Genomic DNA, 14,041 nt, shown 5'->3' with positions numbered 1-14,041 from the left:
ACACTGGGTGATGACTTAGGGGAGGGGGCGCTCCTGGCACTAACCGAGTGGTGGGGGCTCAGGGATGCTGCTCAACACCCCATACTGTCCAGGAAGGCCCCAACCTAGAGACTGACCCATAACCAAATGTCAGTGATGCTGAGGGGGGAGACCCTGGGCTGGAGCAATTCAGGTGGGCAGGTGATTGTTGAGTCTCAGGATTGCATTTGCAGGCCTTTAACCCATATCAGCTCCTCCCCCTCATCCACTCACAGACCTCCTGGGGCTCCCCCCACCATCTGAAGTCCTCCCAGCAAAGGGCAAGCATATCTGCTATGTTCAATTCATCATCAAGACATAGGGGCTCCTTCTCCTAAATCCATCCAGAATCCTCCCATTTCTCTCCCCTGTTCTGTCTCCGCCTTGCTCCCATCAGTTCATCATCATCGCTTACCTGGACCAGTGTAGTCACCTGCACCTGAATCTCTTGGCTCCTGTCCTTGTCTCCCTCCCTGCAAATAAAAATCTAGGATGCCCACTTAAATTTGAATTTCAAAGGGACAATAATTTTTTTTTTAGCATAAATCCGTCCCACACCATTCCTGGGAGATACCTTTGCTTAAAAAACTTCATTCAGCCCTGGCCGGTGTGGTTCAATGGTTAGAGTGTTGGCCCACACACCAAAGGGTCAAAGGTTGGATTCCCAGTCAAGAGCATGTACCTGGGTTGCAGGTTAGATCCCTGCCCCAGTCTGGACACATGCAGGAGGCAACTGATCGATGTGTCTCTCTCACATCTATATTTCTCTCTCTCCCCCTCCCTCCCTTCCACTCTCTCTAAAAATCAATGGAAAAAATGTCCTCAGGTAAGGATTAACAGAACAAAAAAACTTCATTGTTTCATTCATTGTTTCTCTGATATTCCAGTTTAACTGGGCAGCCTGGATTTTATCTGGTAATCTTACTCCCCAAACAACTAGAAGACTCCCCACTCAAATCAGACCTCCTCGCCCCTTGACTTAAAATCTCCATCAGGTCCTCATAGCACTCACCTTGGCCCACAAGGCCCTGCATAGTCAGGAATAGAGGAATGGACCAGAGTGTGTCTTCTTGGGCTGATGACTCTAAAATATTTCTCCAGGTATCCACAGGCTACAAAATACCTGCACTTACTTCACCCATGACGCAGGCAAGAGGCATATACAGCCCCCCCCCCTTGGCATCCTGGAAGATTCCAGAAGAGGAAGTGGGTAGTTCCAACTGAGCCACTGTTTTAAATAAAAAATTTGGGGGGGGGACAGAGTGAATAGGATGCACAGGCTTAATTATTTTTTAACTTTTGGGGGTGTCGAGGGAGAGGCCCCTCACTTATAACTACATTCTTAGGATATCTGAAAAAAGCTAGTTGGGGTGGGGGTGGGTCCTGGCTCCCTGGAGCAGGTTGCTGCTGGGCCAGGGTGATGATGTACCCCTGCTGGCTTGGGTATGTGATCTTCCCTTTGCAGAGGCCAAAAAGATCCACCCCTGGGGTGGTATCATCTGGCTGACCCGCTTCCCAGAAACTCACAAAAAAGCTTTTTTGGGGGGAAGGGGAGACATGGGGATGGTCTTACTTGGCCTAATGTCCTCAGCCTCAGCCTGAGCATCCTTGAGGCTCTGGAGGCCAAGTCTGAGCCATCCCCACATCCCTAGAACTAAGTCCAGAAGGGCTGTGTTCTTCAAAGCTGCAGATGTCCAGTCCCCTTCCTGCATCTAATCCTGACCACATCCACTGCAAAGAACTGTGTCTAACTGCTCTGCGCCTGGGGGAAGTTAAGGTGAGGGGAACCACCACAGAGTCCTTCTCGGGGCCCCAGCACCACCCCAACCCCCAAGTACTTATAGAACGAAATACGGTTGCCCCCTGAACAGCACCAGTTTGGACTACGTGGGTCAACTGACAAAAATCTGTGTATAAGCGGACCCTCAAAATTCAAACCCCGCTGTTCAAGGGTCAACTGCATAACAGCAGCGTTGAGGACTCATCTTGGGGGCTGGGAAGCAGCAATTCAGGCACACCAGGAGGAGGTCATAAGTCAGCTGGTGAATGTCCCCTGCAGGCCAGGTGTTGTCAATGAGGAGGCCTCAGATTTTGTTCTGTGTTGTTTCACCTCACTATCCTATCCCTACTTCCTTCTGCTTTACAGCAAGTGATTTCTCCTCTCTGGGTCTCAGTTTCTCCATCTATTAAATGGAGAGAACAATAGTATTCGCCACTAGGGTTTGGAGGACGTTGTCACCTCACTGTCTTTGTCTTCTTCTATTGTCTTAGGATAACAATCCTAAGGAAAAATCCCAATCCTACGGAAAAGAGGTGAGAGTGATACAATAAACACTTGATCTTCCCCCCTCAATTCTCCAGCGATATCGGCCAATTTTGCTCTTTACCTCTTCCTCTCTCCCCCAAACTGCTTTGAAGTAAGTTGCAGCATCACAGGACGTCACTGCTGGGCCTTGTGCTCCAGCCCACACGCTAAGATAGAGAAGCTTCTCCTAGAAAACCACAGCGCCATTATCACTCTCTGGGCTTTACACAGGGCAACGCGGCCATCTCAGACATGTGCTCCGTATTCCAATCGCCCGCTGTCCCACATATCTTTATTATTGTAATAAAATATATGTAACATAAAATTTACCATCTTAACCATTTTTGAAATGTTTTTTATTGATTTCAGAGAGAGGAAGGGAGAGGGAGAGAGATGGAAATATCAATGATGAGAGAGTCATTGATCGGCTGCCTCCTGCACGTCCCCAACTGGGGACCCAGCCCTCAGACCGGGGCATGTGCCCTGACCGGGAATCAAACTGCGATCTCCTGGATCCTAGGTGAATGCTCAACCGCTGAGCCACGACTGGCCGGGCCATCTTAACCTTTTTAAGTACACCGTTCAGTGGCATTCAGCAATATTCACATTGTTGTACAATCATCGCCACCATCCATCCCCAGAACTTTCTCACCCTCCCCAACTGAAACTCCATTCCCATTAAACGCTCACTCCCCATCCCCCTCCCCAGCCCCTGGCTCCTGCCATCTACCTCCTGTCTCTATGGACCTGGCTCCTCTAGGGACCTCCTGTGAGTGCAGTCACATAGTACTTGTCTTTCGTGTCTGGCTTACTTCACTGAGCATAAAGTCCTCAAGGTTCATCCACGTTGTAGCATGGGTCAGAATTTCTTCCTTTTAAGGCTGAATAGTATTCCAGTGCGTAGATGGGGACCACATTGTGTCTATCCACTCACCCAATGATAGACATTTAAGTTGTTTCCATCTTTTGGTGCTTGTGAATAATGCTGCCCTGAACATGAGTGTACAAATAAATATTTTTTGAGACCCTTCTTTCAATTCTTTTGTGTATGTACCCAGAGTGAAATGCTGGATCATGTGGTAATTCTATTTAATTCTTTGAGGAACTGGTATACCATTTGCTACAGCAACTGTATAATTTTACATTCTCACCAAATATATCGTTTATAGTTGGGAATTTGGGGGGGGAGAGGGGAGTGGCAAGGAGGTAGAGACAAATCCAGGCTCCAATGGGGATCACACATTGCTTTTTTTTTTTGGTCACATTTCTTTTGTCTCCTTTTTCATCTAGAACATTCCCCTTGCCTTGCTTGTATTGTCCTGTAGAATCACCCACAATCTGGTGTTTCTTCCTGATTAGATTCAGGCTGAGATTTCAGAAGTGATTCTGTGTCCTCCTCAGTGCATGACACCAGGAGGCACATGATGCTGCTTTGTTAGCTCACTAGCGATGTGAACCTTAATCACTTGGTTCCAGTAGTGTCAACCAGATCTCCCCATTGCAGGTTCCTTTTTGCCTTTATAATTATTATTTTTTTTTATCCTCACCAGAGGATATTTTTTCCATTGCTTTTTCAGAGAGCGTGGAAGAGAGAGAGAGAAGTATTGATGTGAGAGACACATCAATTGGTTGCCTCCCACACGCCCCAACCGTGGCCGGGGATTGAGCCTGCAACTGAGGTACATGCCCTCAGCCGGAATCAAACCTGGGACCCTTTAGTCTGAGGGCCAACGCTCTAACCACTGAGAAAACTGGCTAGGGCTTGCCTTTACAATTAATAAGCAATCTGTGGGAAGGATATTTCAAGCCTGTGACCACCTTGTCTCTTACGACCTGTCACCCAGTACGTTTTGCCTCCATGGGTGCCCCTTGCCTGAATCAGTTCACTGGTGGTTGCAAAACAATGATTTTTCTAATCTGAAAGATTCCTTCTATATCTGCTACCTGAATTGTTCTGCAAATAGGAGCTTTCCCTATGCCATTCCCACCCCACTATCACCCCTGCCACCTCTCTAGTCTCTCTCCAGCATTCCTTAGAGCTGACCATACCCTTTTTCCTCAAACATCCTCTTCCCATGGCTTCCCTGATGGCACATCCTTCTCATTCTCCCACATCTCAGTTTTGGATTTTTGGCTTCTGCTTTATTTCAAAGCCACAGGGTCAGTGCTTCCTCTTCCAGGAAGCCTTCCAGCCACGACAAGCAGAGCCTCCCTGCTTCCTATTCTAGGTCCTGAAATACATATGACCTTCAAGGTTTACTTCCGCAGACACCCATATTCCACTGTTTGCTCAACATTTTGAACTCTAGAAATGGTAGGCCAAGGGCACTGAACTTGGTTTATGAAGAAATGGAGTGTTTTTCTTTGTTGATGGGATAGAGAGCGAGGATTTCAGAAAATAGGTTTGAAAATCACTTCATTGACCCTGTGGATAGAATAGGGTTGAGAAAGAACATGGGAGTAGAAATATATTCAGGAAGTTGCTAGGTCTGAATAATAACAGAAATAATTAGGACAATAATACTGTGGCACAGACAGGTTGTACCTCTGTCAAGTTGTTTCCCCCTGGGCACATGGCTAGACTACATTTCCCAGAATCCCTTGCAGTTGGGTGAGGCCATGTGACTAACTTGGCCAATGGGATGTAAGAGGAAGTGATATACCTTCCAATCAGATCCATTAAAAACTTTCCACAGGTGTCTTGTTCTTTCTTTCCCCTTTTGCCAGCTGTTTGGAGAGGACTGGAGGAGAGCTGCCCAGGAAACTTGATCTGCACTTGATTGTCACATATGACAAGAAATAAAACTTTATTGAGTAAACAACCTCCACTGAAATTGAGATTTGTTTATTCCAGCCATTGGTCTACCCTAGGACTTCACCACCACATGCCATTTGGGGTCATATGATCCTTTTTATGGGGAACAGTCCTGTGCATTGTAGGATACTGACTACCATCTCCTGCGTTTACCTACAAGATGCCAATAGCAATCCCCTCATCTCAGCTGTGACAACCAAAAATGTCTCCAGACATTGCCAAGTGTCCCCTGGGTGGGCAGAATCACTCCCAGTTGAGAGCATCTAATCTATTCTTATAGCTACATTTATGGAAGCCCTTGGACATTTCGGGGACACGGACTCAATGTGGCCACAGCTAAACCTGTCATCCCATCTTCCCTCATTCCTACTTCTACCTGCTTCTCCCTCAGCCCTCAGCTCTCCACTGCAATGAAGGCCCCACCTAAGGGTTATCACTGACCTTTTATTTTCCCAAGTCCTGTTTGTGTTGCTTTGTAAATAATTATTAAACCGGTCTACTTCTCTACATCTCCTCTGCCACCACCTGAATTCAGGCTACAATCAATGCATGCCTGGACCATTAAAGTAGCCACTCCCAGGTGGCCTGCTTTTACTCCTTCCCTCTACAGTCCATTCTCAATGCAGCAGCCAGAAAGAGAGCTTTCCAAAGTGCATTTGAGATTATAGGCTTGACTGGGGCTGCAGGAGATCGCTTCCAAGATAGCTTCCTCACATGGCTGTTGGTGGGAGGTCTCTGTTCCATACCATGTGGGCTTCTTGGGTGTCCTCACAACACAGCAGCTGGCTTCCCCTGGAGGAAGTGATGGAAGACAGAGAGAAAGGAGGCCAAGAGGCCTTTTATGACCTGGTCTCAGATGTCTCAGAAGTGACTAAGACAATCACTTCTACCATATTTTCTTTGTGAGATACAATTTACTAAGTTCAGCCCACATGCACGGAGAAGAGAATTAGCCTCCACCTTCTAAAAATTTGTGGATCTATTTTTTAAAAACACACTTCCCAACCAATGTCTCAGCATATCCTATTGGATCCACCTTCAAAATTCTTCCAGATTCTTGACCTTTCCATTGTTACTACCCTGGTCCAGCAACCTAAGTGTCCATCAACAGATGAAAAGATACACACAATGTGGTCCATCCAGACAATGGAATATTATTCATCCTTAAAAGGAAGGAAATTATGACCCATGTACAACATGGATGAACCTTGAGAACATTATGCTCAGTGAAATAACCCAGACACAAAAGGACAAATATCGTGTGATTCCACTCATAGGAGGTCCCTAGAGGAGTCAAATCCAGAGACAGAAAGTAAATGGTGGGAGCCAGGGGCTGGGGAGGAGAGTGAGAAGTTAGTGTTTAATGGGGACAGAGTTTTAGTTTGGGAAGACGAGAAAGTTCTGGAAATGGGTGATGAAGATGGTTGCATAGCAACGTAAATGGACTAAATGCCATTGAATGGTACACTTAAAAATGGCTGAGATAAGGTAAATTTTATGTTGGGTGTATTTTACTACAAATTAAAAATTTTAAAATAATAATAATAATAATCATATCCAACCATTATATGGTATTTACTGTGCCCCAGGCACTGTGCTGAGATATGTATTGCCTCATTTAATTCTCTCCATCACCTTTTTTTTTTTTTTGATGAGGATAATTTTTCCTTTGCTTTTTAGAGAGTGGAAGGGAGAAAGGGAGGGGGGGGAGAGAGAGACACAGATGTGAGAGAGACACATTGACTGGTTGCCTCCCGCACATATCCCAACCCAACCGGGGGTGGGGAGGAAACCCACAACCCAGGTACATGCACTTGACTGGGGATCAAACCCTGGACCCTTTGGCGCACGGGCTGACGCTCTAACCACTGAACCACACCAGCCAAGGCTCCATCACCTTTGTCAGGGACAACAATCATCACTCCCGTTCTACAGATGGGACAGCTGAGGCTCAGAGAAGTACAGTGATTTGCCCAAGTTCTCACAGCGAGGATTAGATCCCCTAGCCACTGTACATACCACTTATGAACCACAGAGCCTTATTATTACTGCTTCAGCTAAAAAGGAAGGGACCTGTCACAGAGATGCACAGATGAGGCAGGTGACATCACTGACCAGGGTCCCTCAGCATCAGTCCCAAGCTGGGATGGGGTCCCAGGAGTGTCTGAGCTGGCACAGCCACTGCAGGCTTGATGTGTGAAAAGGGGGCTTCTCCACCCACAGAGCAGAAGAGACTGTGCTGATGTTTTAGGTTCAAGTCTTCATTTATATCTCCACTTTGGGCCTCTTTCCCTTACTGCAAAGCTTAAAAAGGCACTATGGAAGCAGCGAAGGGTACCTGGGGAGACCCAGAAGTCCAAAACATAGGCAAACTTCAGTTTCCTCAACTGTAACATGGAGATAATATTTAATAAAAATACTATTATTATTAATTCTATTACTTTTTCACCTCTGCAAGACTCTACATTTGGGGCTGGATTATTTCCTGGGTGGGACCATCTTGGGTACTGGCCTCCATCCACTTGATGACAGGAGCACCCCCTAGTCAGGACAACCAAAAATGTCTCCAGACAGCCCAAGGATGCCAAGGATCACCTTGGTTGGGAAACCCTGTTCACATCATCGGGTTGGGAGCCTATGTTGAGTTAGTATATCTGAGAGTAAATGCTAATGAGAATCCCAGTTCTGTTTATTTGCTGTGTGATCTTGGGCATGTCACTTCTGTTTCCGAGCCTCAGTTTCCCCAGCTGTAAAACTTGTATTCCTCAATAGTCCTTCCCTCCTGAAGACATAGAATTAAACGAGCCAACGTCTATAAACTTTATCAGCCAAAGTCAGTGGTCACTCCACTGGCGCTCTTGTTACCACAGCTGGGGTCTTCTGGACACTTTGGACCCCCAACAGCAGCCCCTTCACGCTCTCTGATGGCTGCCTCCCCTCCAGGCCCCCAGGTTCAGGGCACCACACTGGCAGGCGTTGGGAACATTTCCTGTGCGGTGGCCTGTGGTGCCCACAGGACCAGGTGGGCCAACCAGAGAACACAGCTGGGGCTGTTCCACTTCCTGCCCCAGGAGGTGCCTCTCACACTCCCTTGCCTCCACCCCCAAAATAACATATCCCACTGATCCACCCCCACTCCCAACCAAAGCTACCAGCACCAGCTGCAGCCTCCAACGGGGACACACAGAACAGGCAGGGGCCAGCAACTGCCACCACAAAGCCTGCCCTTCTGGGAATGTGCCCCCCCCTTCCCCTGCCTCCTTACCTCCGGCATTCCAATCTCGAGGGGGTGACCTGGCCTCCCTCCTGGTCTGAGACTCATGAGCTCTGAGCAGACAGGGCTGGCTGGGGGAGGGGCCTCCTTTGCCACCCTGGGTGACAAGGTACCCTCTCTGGTCAGAACTCCCGGATCCCAGGTGCCTCCGATCTTTACCTCAAGAGACAGTTTGATGGTGGGGAGCTGGTTTCCAGGACAACAGCCCCCCACCTCTGCCTGGGAACAAAGGGGCAGCCAGGAGAGTCAAGAACTGCGTGTTCTTTCCCTGCCAACGTGACTGGCACATCCCGGCAGCTGGCACTGGGAGGCCGTGTCCTGAGTCTCTGGGCCTGGCCACCCCAGACAAGGCCATTCAGTGTGGGGGCGGTGGCTGTAGCCTGGAGGGATCTAGTTCCTGGTAAGCTGCCCCTAGGCCTCTGCCCTTCCGGTACCTTCTGACAAGGAAGTCTGCCTGCTCTGCCTGCAGAGCTTCACGTTAAGGCCAGGGGGCCTCAGATGTCTGGCTCTGAGCTGGATGGGCCACCAAGGCCAGGGAAGGGGGGTGGGTGCAGGGAGAAGGAACGAAAGTTCTGTGGAGGCCTTCCTGCAGCCTAGAGCCCTGGCCTGGCATTCTGGGGCTGAGGGTGCCCAGTGGGACCAGCCTGGCCTGGAATGGGCTGACCCAGGGGACAGTGTATCTTAGCACATCTCCCCCTCCCCCTTCCCCAACCTGGCCACCACCAGGCAGGAGGCAGTGGACAGCTGGCGCCATGAGGGAGGCCTTGAGGGGAGGGATTCGGGGGTGGCGCAGGATGCAGGACAGGCCAGGGCCTGCCTGTTAAAAGACCCCGGCTTCCCTGGCTAGCTGGCCAAAGGAGACAAAACCTTGCCTTCTGGCCATGGAGCCGCAGTCAGGCTCTCCTCCCACTGGCTGGTTCTGCAGTGCAGGGGAAGACATGGGCAGCCTGTGATGGCTGGGTTTGGGCTGCCAGAAAAAAATACAGGACACTCGTAAAAAAGTCATTTCTTAGCAGAAGCATGACCTTTGCAATATTTAGGACATACTTATCCTACAAGTATTTATTGTGTATAAGGAATTCACATTTAACTGAGTGTCGAGTATTTTTATTTGATAAGCCTGCCATCCTGGCCAGGGGCTCTGGGAGAGGCAAAGCTGAGCCCACCATCATCCCCTGAAACTTGCTGTTCAGCTGGTCTCAGTCTCAGGGATGGCTGTGCTGTCCCTCCCTCCCACACTCCAGAGCCTCCAGCCAGAGGCTCAAGTCAACCTCACCTTCTGAACCATAGCCTGTTCACTCTCCCTCTGCAGTCTCTGTCCCATCTGCCCCTACGACCTGCACCCTGTGCCATGGGACATGAGCTCCCACCTGCCCACACTACTGCTCTTCCTTGCTTAGCTGTGCTTTCCCAAAAGCTTTCTGTTCTCTCAGGACCCCAGACGTGGCCCACGGCCCCAACCTGAGTCAGGTCCTGTCCCTCCTCTGCCCTCAGCCTTCTAGTGCTCCCATCTCTGCCACAGACCTCTAGCACTCCCATCTTCCTCAGGGAAGAAGCCTAAGTCCTCCCCACTCCCCCAAGGCCCCGTAGGACCTGCCCCATCCCCTCCCTGCCCTCACCTCCTCCCTCTCTTCCCTTTACTCACTCAGCTCCAGCCACACAGGCTTCCTCACTGTTCTTCCAACAGCCAGGCACAGTTCTACCCCAGAGCCTTTGCACCAGCTGTTACTGATGTACACCTCCTCCAGAGAGCCACACAGTTAGTTCAACGGCCTCCCTCCTGAAGGTCTCAATTCAAACATCACCTCCTCAGTAAGGTCTCCCTTGTTCCCCTTATTTAAAATTGCAAACCACCCTGGCTCCCCGTCCTCCTGTCCTGCTGTAGCTTTCTCCACAGCTCACACCACCTTCCGATAGACTATATAATGTGTACTTTGTAGTTTTGTATCTGGTCCATCTGCCTCCAAGAGGGCAGGGATTTTTCTCTTCCTGGTTCACTGCCATATCCCCAGAAGGGCACACAGGAGACACTTAATAAATACTTCCTATAAGACGCAACATTACGGTGTCTGGGATGTGTCCTCCTACACCCCCTTCCACCTTTCTAAGTACTACCTTTTCTTCAAGACTCACCTGAAAAAGGTGGGCTTGTCTTCTATATCCACAGGGCAGCCCAAGAGATCTTTCGAATGCTCCAAACTGCCCTTGCTGCCCTTGCTCCAGAATCCTCTGTGGCTACCCAGTGCCCTCAGGACTCTGTCAGTCTGGCCCTGCCAACCTAACTCTAACTCCATCTCTCCTCCCTGACACCCCTGCCCCCACCACATTCTACCCTCCAACCTCACTCTGCACCTTCACACTCTGTTCCCTCTGCCTAGAACTGCTCTCCAATACCTTCATCTGCCTGACCCCTATTCATCTCTCAGGCCTCAGCTTAGAGTCACCTCCTCTTGGAAACCTTCCAAGACCTCCCACCCCAACCCAGCTGGGTCCAGCCCCTCCTCTGGGCTGTGCACCATGCCTGTGCACCCCCATCACAGCCCCTGATCACCCTCTATTTTATCCACCTGGTCACTAGAGCCAACTCACCCATCAGACATAGGAGACCCAGGTCCTGCAACACTTTTAGGGATGTACAAAATTGTTTTATTTTAATTTCTCTGAAAATCAGGAGAGAAAAATTCATAAATACCAACGCAGTTGTAAAAGGTAAGTTGTAATATTTTTTCATGGAGGGAGGGACCTGTTCTGGCAAAAATGCCTTGGGCCTATGAAGATTTTAATGTGGTCCTGCTGGTCCCATGTGTGTCTCCCCACTGAACTATGAGTGCCGGGAAGGTGGTGTTGGAGATTGGGTCCCAAGGCTGGCCAGCAAGGGTCTGGCACACAGCAGGTGTTTAATAATTGTTTGTTGAATGGATGAAAATCCAGTGATTGCTGGGTCCTCAAGGCCAGGCCTGGCATGGCTCACACATATAGAAGATGCTTGATAAATGGATGGATGGACAGAGGGAAGGGTCAGAGGGCAGAGAGTATACCTGGACCAGGCAAAGACCAATCTGCGACCAGCAGCGCCACCTTGTGGCACAATGCTGACCTGCTTCTCCCTCCACTACAATAGAAAAGAATGAAGTTTTCAGAGTCCCCCCACTGGAAGGGGGTGGAGTGCAGGAAGAAGAGGAGGAGGAGGGGAGGAACAGAAGAGGGGGAATGAGGAAGATGGGCAGGAGGGGAGAGGAGGCAAAGGTGGCAGCAGGAAGAAATCTAAGGAACAGAGACTTTGAAGATAGACAACTCTGGGTCCAAATCCCTTGGCTGCCCATTTCTGGCTGTGTGATGGGGGTATGACATCACCTCTGATCCTCAGCTTCCTCATCAGGAAAGTTGGGGGGAAAAAAAAATCAGGCCTCTGAACAATGTGATGAAATAGTTCAGAAAACAGCAGCTATTTCTTACCTCCACCTTGGGGCTCCTAGACAAGTGTTGTCCTCGAGGAGCCCCCCAAGGCTGAGAGGTGAGAGATTTTCCATGAAGACATGGCTGGGGCAGAGAAAGGGAAATGGGTTTGGGGGGTAGAGTTGTCAGATTTAGCAAAACCAGCAAAGTGAAAAGAATGCCCAGCTCCATTTGAATTTCAGGTCAACAATGAATAATTTTTGAGCTTTAGTATATCCCAAATATCACATGTGATATACTTATACCCCCCAAATGTATTCATTGTTGACCTGAAATTCAAAGTGAACTGGGCATTCTATATCTCATCTGGCAACCCTAGCATGGAGGAGACTGGGGAGGCAGGCAGGAAGGCTTCCAGGAGGAGGGGGCAGTGGTCGTGGAAAGGGAGTGGCTGGTCTGCGCTTTCCTTCCCCTCCACCCACGTGTGCACAAGCTCAATGGCAAATGCCCTTGACTTCGCTCACTGGGGACTGGAGGGTGGGGGTTGATCTCCACCCCAGGGAAGGAAATGAACGTGACTCTTCTCCTTTTGTTCAGATGTGGGGCAAAATCACTAGGACTTATTTTCCAAGTCAGAATTGGATTACATCCCCTTGACCAGGAATATTTTGGCCATGTCCCAGCACAGAAGGCCACATGGAAGCTGAAGACTACCAAGCATATCTCCTAGTGATTTTAGAGTTGTGTGACTTTGGATAAGTCACTTCACCTCTCTAAGCATTATAAATCCCCCAACCCCTTCTCTTCCAGCTCTCCCCCTCCTTCTCCAGACACATTGGCTTCTTGGCTGCACCTCCAACACGCCAGACATGGCCCAGCCTCAGAGCCTTTGCACATGCTGTTCCCTTCATCAGAAACACTCTTCCCAGATCTTTACATGGCTCCCTCCTCTCCTCCGACTTCGGTGTTCAAATGGCACTCAGAAAGGCCTCCCTAACCATCCTATTAAAAGTGGAGCCCCAGCCTGGCTGCTTGAGCATTGACCCATGAACAAGGAAGTCACAGTTGGGCTACCGGTCAGGGCACATGCTCAGGTTGTGGGCTGGATTCCCCAGTAGGGGTCATGCAGGAGGCAGCCAATCAATGACTCTCTTATCATAGATGTTTCTATGTCCCTCTCTCTTTCTCTCTCTGAAATCAATAAAAATATTTTTTTAAAAAAAGAAAAGAAGTGGAGCCCCAACATTATGGATCTCAGTCGTTTGCTTTTCACAGTAGCACGTAACACTGCCTATTACACATTTTACTCACTTTTGTTTACTGTCCGTCTCTCTCACTGGGTGGTGAGCGCCATAAGGCCAGGATCTGTTTTACTGACAGCTGTGTCCCCAGCACTCAGCACAGTGGCTCAAGAAAAACTGTTGAGTGAAAGAATGAACAAGTAGAAAAAAGTGGATGCAAGCAAATGAGAAGTTTGTATCTGTTATAGTTTATTGCTTAAATCATTTTGGGGTCTCAGACTCCCTTGCAAATCTGACTAGCTACACGTGGTGACTTAAATGTGAATATTCAGTGTTTCAGTGTGCAACAGCCATATGGCACTAGAGGCCACCATAATCGATGAGGCAGAGTTCTAGAACATTCCTAATATCTCAGACAGTTCTATTGCATAGTGTGAGTGTAGAACCTCTCAATAAAATGCACTTAGTCATAGATACCCAATTTTTTCCATGTTTTTTTCTGGAGGTTCCAGAAGTCTCACCTCAACCCACATAATTTAGCAGAGGTGGCAAACTTGTGGCCATGACTGGGTTTTATTTAGTCCAATAGTTTTCTAAGAGGCAGGACAGTGCTCCTACAGTCTGGAACTCCTGTGGATCTACGAATGGCTGGGTGGTTCTCCACAGGGCAATGTTCCGCCCTGTCTAGGCAGGGCATGCTGCCACCCCATTTACCTTCTGCTGGCCCCTGGGGACATCTGGGTTTGAGGCCTTGGTTTATACACCAAGAGGATAGATGTTAGTTTTTTGGGAGAGGAAAAAAAAAAAATCCAAGTGGGTGTGGCTTCAGGAAGGGGCTGATCCAGGAGTCAGATTCAGGAGTTGCTCACTGCACTGCCCTAGGTGGGCAGTCTCTGAGCCTCAGTTTTCTCTACTGTAAAATGGGGATAAAGGGACACAGGCGATAGAGAATTAAGTGGGCCTACACAGGTCAGGGAGGGCAGAAGGCACTG

At 49.0% G+C, this 14,041-nt stretch overlaps 1 protein-coding gene across 2 annotated transcripts in view; it reads right to left on the bottom strand.

Annotated features, from left to right (window-relative positions):
• UHRF1 (ubiquitin like with PHD and ring finger domains 1) overlaps positions 1–13,226 on the bottom strand; it is a 60,113-nt gene extending 46,887 nt beyond the window's left edge. The window contains exon 1 of one of the 2 annotated variants that reach the window (XM_016197872.2): positions 13,120–13,226. The gene's annotated coding sequence lies outside the window, so the exon portion shown is untranslated. Of the gene's footprint in view, positions 1–8,403; positions 8,479–13,119 lie in introns of those variants that run through there. The other variant, XM_016197874.2, reaches the window with a different exon arrangement.
• Positions 13,227–14,041: the final 815 nt, after the last annotated feature.

The sequence above is a fragment of the Miniopterus natalensis genome, chromosome 4 (assembly GCF_054644295.1).
Source record: "Miniopterus natalensis isolate mMinNat1 chromosome 4, mMinNat1.hap1, whole genome shotgun sequence".
Lineage (NCBI taxonomy): Eukaryota > Metazoa > Chordata > Mammalia > Chiroptera > Miniopteridae > Miniopterus > Miniopterus natalensis.
This window is presented reverse-complemented; position numbering and strand designations above follow the sequence as displayed.